At 40.2% G+C, this 9,147-nt stretch overlaps 1 pseudogene; it reads right to left on the bottom strand.

The window, feature by feature from the left end:
• Positions 1–7,824: 7,824 nt before the first annotated feature.
• On the bottom strand, positions 7,825–9,147 carry LOC141507526 (NACHT, LRR and PYD domains-containing protein 12-like; annotated as a pseudogene).

Consider the following 9,147-nt stretch of genomic DNA (forward strand, 5'->3'; position numbering starts at 1 on the left):
ACAGAACCCACAAAGTGACCCAGTGAGGCAGTTCTCCTACCCAAGGTAACCTGGAAAAGAGCAGAGAGGCTCTGCTCCCCAGGGCAGAGGGGCGGCCCGCCAGAGCCAAGGAACTTCAGCCTCCTGGAGGCAGCCCCAGGGCGCTGGGGGCCGCAGCTCACAGCAGCGGGGGAGTCTCCTGGGCTGCACCCCGGGGAGCACCGGCACAGAGTGGGGGAGCAGCGGGGGACCTCTGCCTGGGCGAGCATGTGGAGCCCAGCCCTCAGGGCACACAGCCAGCAGCCTGGTCTTTTGACAGCCCAGATCCAGGAAACAGAAGCAGGCGGAGCCAGTAAGCAGGAGCCCCCCAGGACATGAACCCATTGAGCTGAGGGAGGGGAGTGAAGAGAGAGACTACTGAGCTCTGTCCTCTGCCTCTGGAACAGGGCTCTGGAGCTCTGACCGCATTCAGATCCTGATCGCAGTCTAGGTCCCCCCATAGAATAACAGGGCCCCCCCCACCTCGGCCCCGGCAGAGGGGGGCGCATATGGTCATTCACAGACCAGGAGGGAGGACAGAACCTCACACACTGAGACCCTTGTGGGAGTGTCCCAAAAGCTAAGGAAGCACCCCCCAAAAACAGGCTTAGGCTGGGAAAATGAACAAAGAAACAAGAGGAAGACCATTGAGAAATATTTTGCAAATGAGCCCAAGAAGGATCAAAATACTCAGTCTGTAGATGAGGAAGCACAAGCTCCTGCATCTAAAGACTCCAAGAAAAACAGAAATTGGGCTCAGGCTATGATAGTGCTCAAAAAAGACTTTGAAAACCAAATGAGGGAGTTAGAAGAAAAACTGGGAAAAGAAAGGAGAGAGATGCAGGAAAAACATGAAAATGAAGTGAGCAGCTTAGTCAAGGAAATCCAAAAAAATGCTGAAGAAAATAGCATGCTAATAAACAGCTTAGGTCAAATGGATAAAACAGTTCAAAATGTTATTGAGGAGAAGAATGCCTTAAAAAGCAAAATTGGCCAGATGGAAAAAGAGATAAGAAAACTCTCTGAGGAGAATTCAGACAAAGAATAGAATTCAGGGAGACTGATGAATTTACCAGAAATCAGGAATCAATACTTCAAAACCCAAAACATGAAAAATTAGAAGAAAATGTGAAATATCTCACTGAAAAAAAACAACTGATAAGGAAAACAGACTTAGGAAAGATAATCTGAAAATTATTGGAATACCTAAAAGTCATGATCAGGAAAAGAGCCTTAACATCATTTTCAAAGAATTACTACAGGAAAATTGCCCTGATATTCTAGAAGCAGAGGGAAAAATAGAAATGGAGAGAATCCACCAATCCCCACCCCCGAGAAAGAGATCCCAAAAAACCAACCCCCAGGAATATTATAGCCAAGTTCCAGAACTCCCAAGTCAAAGAGAAAATATTACAAGCAGCCAGAAGGACACAGTTCAAATATCGTGGAGTGGCAGTCAGGATCACACAGGACTTAGCAGCAGCTACATTGGAAGCTTGTAGGGCTTGGAATACAATATACCGGAAGGCAAAAGAGCTTAGAATGCAGCCAAGAATGAACTACCCAGCAAGGCTGAATGTCTTCTTCCAGGGAAAAAGATGGGCTTTCAATGAACCAGGGGAATTTGAAAGGTTCCTTTTGGAATGGCCAGAGCTGAACAGAAGGTTTGATCTTCAGATACAGGACTCAGGTGAAGCATAATTGGAGGAGAGGGGGGAAATATGAAGGACTTAATGAGGATGAACTGCATGTATAGAAAAATGATACTGATAATATTCATATGAACCATCTCAGTTAATAGAGCAGGTAGAGGGAGCTTTTATAGTTGAAGCACAGGAGAAAGCTGAATTCGAAGATAAAATATGGTGTAAAAATGGAGTCAATAAGAAAAAAAGGGAAATGGAATGGGAGAAAGAAACAGGAGAGGGGGAATAGTCCAAGCTATTTCACATAATAAGATTTTTTTTTATTACAATGAGCTATTGCAATGATATGGAAGGTGGGAGGCAAGGGGGAATGAGGGAACCTTTGCTCTCATCAGAGATGGCTAGGAGAAGAAACAGCAAATATACTCAATGGGGTATAGACAACTGGAGTAAGAAGGAGGGGGGAGCAGGGGGAAGGGGTGGGGATGTGAATAAAGGAGGAGAGGATGGACCATGGGGGGACAGTGGGCAGACATAACACATTTTCTTTTTTTACTTCTTGCAAGGGGCTGGGATTGGATGGCCTGCCCAGGACCATAAGGCAAGGTGGATTCTGGGCCTAAGGGGTGGTATGGGGGGCTCAGTGCTTCTTGGCCCCAGGACCAGGGATCTGTCTGCTGTGCCACTCAGCAACCCTACAGCAGAGTCAGAGTGAAAGGAGAGAGAAAATATAGTACATGGTAGTGGAGAAATAAGAAAGGAGGGAGTTGCGATCAGCAATGGCAACGTTGGATAAATATGGAAGTAACTTTTGTGATGGACTTATCATAAAGAATGTGATCCACTCACGACAGAGTTGATGGTGTTGGAACAAAGACTGAAACACATTTTTTGTTATTATTATTTGGGGGAGGGTGCAGGGCAAGTGGGGCTGGGTAGCCTGCCTGGGGCCACATAGCAGGGAGATCATTGGGTGTCTGGGGCCGGATTTGGACCCAGGTGCTCCTGGCTCAAGGGCCAATGCTCTGTCTACCACCCAGCCACCCCTACTATTATTACTATTTTATTTTATTTTGGGTCTTTTTTTTCTTCTTTTTGGTTTTTGCAGGGCAGTGGAGATCGGGTGGCTTGCATGTCACATGGCTGGGTGATTATTGGGTTTACGAGGCTGGATATGGACTCGGGTGCTAGTGGCTCCAAGGCTGGTGCTTTGTCCATTGCACCACCTGGCCATAGCTACAATCATTACTATTATTTTTTTTAATTTTAATTTTTTTCTCCCCCTTTACTTTTTGCCCAATCAAGTCTATCTATATTCATGGGGGGAGGGGTATTTTGTTTACTTGTAAACAAGTATATTTTATTAATGTAAAGAAAAACATTTGTACAAAATGAGAATAAAAATAAATAAATAAATTTAGATCTAGAAGAGACCTCAGAGTCAATTCCTTTCATTTTTCAGATGAGAAAATTAAGAAACAAGATTAGATACTTGTTCAAAATTCTTAAGGTAAAAATTGAACCCAGATATTCTTGATTCCAAGTCCAATGATTTATCTATACATGAGATATCTAGTTTAGAATATTCAACAGGCAGTTTGTGACGCAGGGCATGACCTCAAGGGAGAGATCAAACCTAGATGTATGCATACATCTATTATCATGGTTTCTTCCAGATTTTGGGTTGTATTTAACAGAAATCCATGATTTGCTCAAGATGTGCAGGGGGATAAATTTTGTATCTTGTTACTTTACTGATACTGCATTACAAAGAGCAATGGACTTGAAGTTAGATGTTGCCTTAAATTCTATCTGTATGATCCTGGGAAGCCATTTAAGGTTAGCAAGTCTTTTCATCTAGTCAATGCTTTGCACACATCAGATGGCTAATAAATGAAATCCACCATCAAAGATGAAAAAGAAAGGAATATGTTAATAAAAAGGGAGAAAATTAAAACCAAAGATCTCAAGAGGAAGAAAACTCAGAAATCTTGAACACAATTAACACAGAAGATAAGATAGAAATGAAGATGGACACCATAATATATAAACAAGTTCAAATGTTTCTGAATGTATACTACAACAAAGTAAAAACCAACATAGAAGATTCCATGGATTCCCAAGAGAATTTAGAACTATAAAGGATATTAATGGCTTGAAGGAGAAATGAGAAAAATGAAAGAAGAATTGTGATTTGCCCACAGAAATCCAAACAAAAGAGAGAACAGCCAACTGGTAATACAAATATACAGAAAGAAAGTACAATCTGGAAAAAGAGAATCAAAAAGAAATAATATTAATGAATCCATGATACCTACACAAGTATAACATTAATCTCAAAGACAGCATGAGTAGAGACAACTTAAGGTTTATAGCACCTCCAGAAGAACACAAGTCAAAAAAATCTGAACACTAAAATGCAAGAAATAATACAAGAAAATTGCCCAGTTCAGAATACAGAAAGCAAAACTGAAAACCCCAGGATGTAAAGTGAGGACATTTTCTCAATTGTAATGATAATAAATTCTTCACATGATCAAGACAAAGATCTTGAAATATAAAGGAAATAAATTTGAATAGCAAAAGATTATTCAGGACTTACAAAATGCAGAAATGAATGTAATAATGTTAAAGAGGAAAACAGTTCAAAGTTCAACTGAAAGTGATATCCTACGTATCAAAGTTCAATCACCAATGAAAAAACTGCAAAATTTTCAATAAGAGAAGCATTGGAAGCATTTCTCTAAAAAAGAAAAATGAGATGAAACCAGAGTAATAGAATGTCACAGTGTTGTTTTTTGTTGTTGCTGTTGAATCATGTCTAACACTTCATGATCCCTTTTAGGTTTTGTTTTTTTTTTGGCAAAGATACTGGAGAGGGGAATTGAGGCAAATAGGGTAAATGACTTATCCAGGTCAGCTAATAAGTATCTGACATCAGATTTGAATTCAATAAGAGGACTCTTCGTGACTCCAGGTCTGTTTTTCTCTCTGCCATGCCACTGTGATTCCAGGCAAAATTGGTATTTACCCTAGATTCAATCCTAGTTGGCCTCTGTGCTATTTCAACTCATCACACCTACAGGTACACTCTTCTCCCTGCTTCACCAATGAACCAGAAATATTCATACTCCATTTTTGCCTTGGTTACTTCACATAATTTGACCTTGTTTGATCTTTGGAGCTTGACCATATATTCCTCCATGTGATCAACTGTACTTGACAAAGAGTTTAATTTCAATATCCTTCCAAGTCTCTCATACCTACAGAATATGTGAGACAAATCACCGTATCTGGCATTAAGTAAAGACAGAAATGGGGAAGCTCAGGAAAGACATATGGTCTCCCTGCCTTTATACAAAAGTTCCTCTTAAGTTCCCAGATCTGATGCTCCAAAAAGTTGCCCCAATAATCCCTAATATCTGTTTCACTGTGACATATACTTTTCAAAAATTGGAAGTTATTTCTCTTCCCTTTTTTGTTTATATAAATAAATAGAAAACATTAATGTAGTTCTGTAAGGTTTGTAAAGTACTTCACAAATACTATCATACTTTATATTCACAACTCTGGAAACTAGATGCTATTATCCCATTTTACAGATAAGGAATACGAGGAAGGCATTAAATGACTATCCACAGGCTCACAGAGCTAGTACGAGTCTGAAGACACATTCCATTTCAGAATTTCCTGATTCCTAGTCCAGCAGTCTATCCACTGCGCCAGCTAGCTGCCCCTGATGAAGCTACCTGGAAGGGATATCCAGGATACCAGAACTATTGTGTCAGAAATGGGACTTGAAAACAGTTCCTCTTGATTTTGAGCATGCCTTTGTGCACCATTTCACTTTCAATAACAATAAAAATAACTGACATTTATGCAGTACTTTAAGGGAGACTCAAAAACTTGGTAGGATATAAAAGGCTGTAGGATTAGATTTTCTTTGCTTGGCCTCAGAGGCCAATTATCTTCACTCTAGGGGAAAAGTTATAGGGATGCTGGTTTCACCTCAATAGAAACAAGACCTTCCTCCATAAGGGACACAGTGGGGTTCAGTAAGAGAATGGGAGGTACAGAAAGATAGCTTTAAATGCATCTGCCAATTTGAGCTTGAAAACAAATTCCTACTAACATATTTTACACGTGCAAGAGATTTATATGTGAAAAATTGAACAAAAGACCCTGATTAAACAACAGCCAGTTTCCTCCACCTTCAGGGTGGGCTTCAGAGTCTGAAGGTGAATCTGAAATTTTGCCATGGATAAGCATGAGCACTTTTGTTCTTTATGAGCCACTGTCACCAGAGCAAGGGAGAGTTAGAATCTAGCCAGGGACATAAAGAGCAGCTCCTATCACCAAAAGCTATTGGATGAGGCTTACTCTCTCTCCCTTTCCTTCTCCTTGTTATTCCCCATTAACCAGGGACATTCTCAAAGATTCCAAAGCAGAGACCTGGTGCCACAATACCATTTACTTCCCTACTAATGACTTCCTGAGGGCTCCTAAAAGAGAGGGAGCATTTATAACACACACCAGAGATGACATTTTTCCTTACAAAAACAGACAGTTATTAGACCCAGACATGGAAATGTGCCATGACTCCATCCCTGCTGCTTCCCTCTCAGGTCCTTGTCCTCCTCATTCTGCATGACTTTAGTTGCCTGTACAGACTTCTCTTTAATCGATCTCAGTTGGATACAGAAATCTGTGCACAGGTTTTAGCTATTTCTTTTCATGCATAGGTGAAGATATTATAGTATTATTTTCTGGCAGTTCTCTGCTATAAAACAAAACTTAAATAGAACTAATTCAATATGTGGTACTTTTAGTTAGGTAAATGTAGAACATAAATGTAGAACACCTCATCAGTTTCCTGTACAGGCAAAAGAAAAGGTAAAGTTAAATCCCCATTTTCTTTTATACATGAGACCATAAACATAGAATTAGAAAAACCTTGGAGGTCAACTAGTGTAACAGAATCAATCATAAGTACTCTGATTTCAGTAAGTTCCTATCCATTAGGACTAGGAGCTTATGTTGTTTCTGCTCCTTGTAACAGTACTCCTAAAAAGTAGCAGCTATGTGAATTGGTGATGAAAGAGTTCATACTCTCCAGGATGAGAGATCCTATTCCTAATGAGCTGGAATTTCTCTCTCATTCATCCTTCATCCTTTCATGTATTTTCCATTGCAGTTTAAGATGGTCATTGACAAGTTCACATTTGTCTGGAGGAAGATGATCATATTGATAGCATAAAGATCAAGAATTATAGAGATCAAGTGAAGAAACTGTTATCTATCCAAGTACTCTCCCATCAATCTGAGCATCTGATTTTTGTGTCCAAATATTGGACTTCATATATGTCCCTTTTTGATTTTCTCTTTGTTAGGTTCCTGTTAGACTAGCTGCTTGAGAAGTGTTAGGTTCCTGCCAGCTAGCTTATCCTTACCCAGGCTAACCTTGATGGGGTGGGAGACAAGGATGGAAAGTTCTCCAAGTTCTCCAAGATCTCCTAGATCTCTGTTTATTAAAACAAATACAAGTGCTTAAATATCCTCCCCAGTTCCTGATCCACTTCCACTCCTGTGGCACTATCCAATCAACCAATAAAATAGTGCTCCAGTGCTCGAGGATACCAGGTGATGAAAGTTTACAGTACTCCCACACCACAACAGTCCCTTAAATGTCTTATTAGATGTGACCTTGTCATTGCAAGACATTAAAATTTTTATGGATCCTAAACAAAGAAAAAGAAGAAAGAAAAGGTAAAGTGTGGCAGGGTCTGATCTTTGACTCTTTATCCTGAAAACTCTTTGTCCCCAATGAAAAAAAGGCCATAGAGACAGTCTGGGCTAGCCACATGTCCAGAGCTGAAAGGTGAAGATTGCATTCCCTCATAAGAAAGATCCATAGTTTGGTCAGTCTGCAAAGATCATAGAAAAGGCTTCAAAACATAAGAAATTAAGACACTAACAGGGAAATTCTCTATGACTCAAGACAGGGCTTAATACAGAGAGCTGCACTCAGGGTTTCACACTAGTAGCAAGTTCTACTTTGATATTTTTTTGGATCTTAATTAATGCTTGTGTTGCAAACATCTTGTGTCTCATATAAATGAAAATATTCTGGAAAATAAGACATTAAAAATCAATTTCTCCATTATCTATGTGTGTGTTTCTCCTTTAACCCCTGCAATTGAAACTTGACTTCTGGTGACATTCTACATCTGAACTTCTCCACCTCCCTTGCTGTCTCTGTGTTTAGGAAGTCAAACAGGGAGTGTACCACTAGGATTACAAAGCTGGCACCATGCCAGTTACACTCCTCCAGAAGTCTTTTGACATCAGGAATAGAGGAGTCCAGGCTCTTCACCCCTCTTTGACTGCTCTCATCACATAGAACATGGCAACAAAAACTCTTGGAAATTCAATGAAGCTGTAGCAGTTTTCAGAGTAAATATCTTGCTGAAAAAATGTTCATGTCTAAAAAGGCAGAGGCATCATCTGCCTCTAAATGTATTCTCAGGTCCTTCTCATCATATAGTAGTTTACTCTCCCAGATTCCCTCAGCAGCCAAGCTACAAAGACCCATTAAGTGCTGAGAAAGAAAACTCTTGTCATCAGGTATAATTAAATGGGAAAGATAACACATGTTTAGGGAAGTGGTAGTTTTCAAAGCCTGGAAGAGTTCTTGTCCTTTCTCCTTTTGTTTTTTCAGGCAGGTACAAATAATCCACTTCATCAGAGTGGAATAGAGCACATGATGAACAAACAAAAGACTTACCTAAATCTTCATCTCTGAAAAATATGCAAAAATATTCTTTTCTCTTTTGTACAAAAAAATCCAGGACCTCCATATAATATGGATTTTCTAACAAAGGTCTAAATTTTCCTTGAGCAGTGAGCCTAGTGAACAGCAAAGTGGCTTCAGGGAACATGGTTTGTCTTTATAAACTGCTCAGCAGGTTGGGTGCTCGTCTCAGTTGCAGTTTTTACACTGATCCTATCTGAACTTAGGACAAGGAAATTTTAGTTCATCTAAACCCTCAATGATAAACAGAAGTCTCTCTGGCAGGCACATGATCTCTGTCATGGGAGCCTGTGGGCAAAGGTCAGTCATTGGCAAATAAATCAGAAAAACTGATTTCTCTCTCTCTCGTCTAACAGATTCAGTTCTGTGCAACTGAGAAACACTGGAACCAAGGTGATCTTCCCAATATCAGCAGTGCTCTGCAGTACAACAGTGCATGGTTGGATGCCTGTCTTTTGATCAGGATCAAATAAAGCCAAAACCTCTGCAAACTGTCTTCACTCCTGCATGACCTCAGTATGTTCCTATCCACTAGGACTAGTTGCTGATGTTGTTTCTGCTCCTTGTAACAATACTCCTAAAAAGTAGCAGCTGTGGGAATTGGTGATGAAAGAGTTCATGCTCTCCAGGATGAGAGATCCTGTCCCTAATGAGCTGGAATTTCTCTCTCAT

Source organism: Macrotis lagotis, chromosome 1, assembly GCF_037893015.1.
Source record: "Macrotis lagotis isolate mMagLag1 chromosome 1, bilby.v1.9.chrom.fasta, whole genome shotgun sequence".
NCBI lineage: Eukaryota > Metazoa > Chordata > Mammalia > Peramelemorphia > Peramelidae > Macrotis > Macrotis lagotis.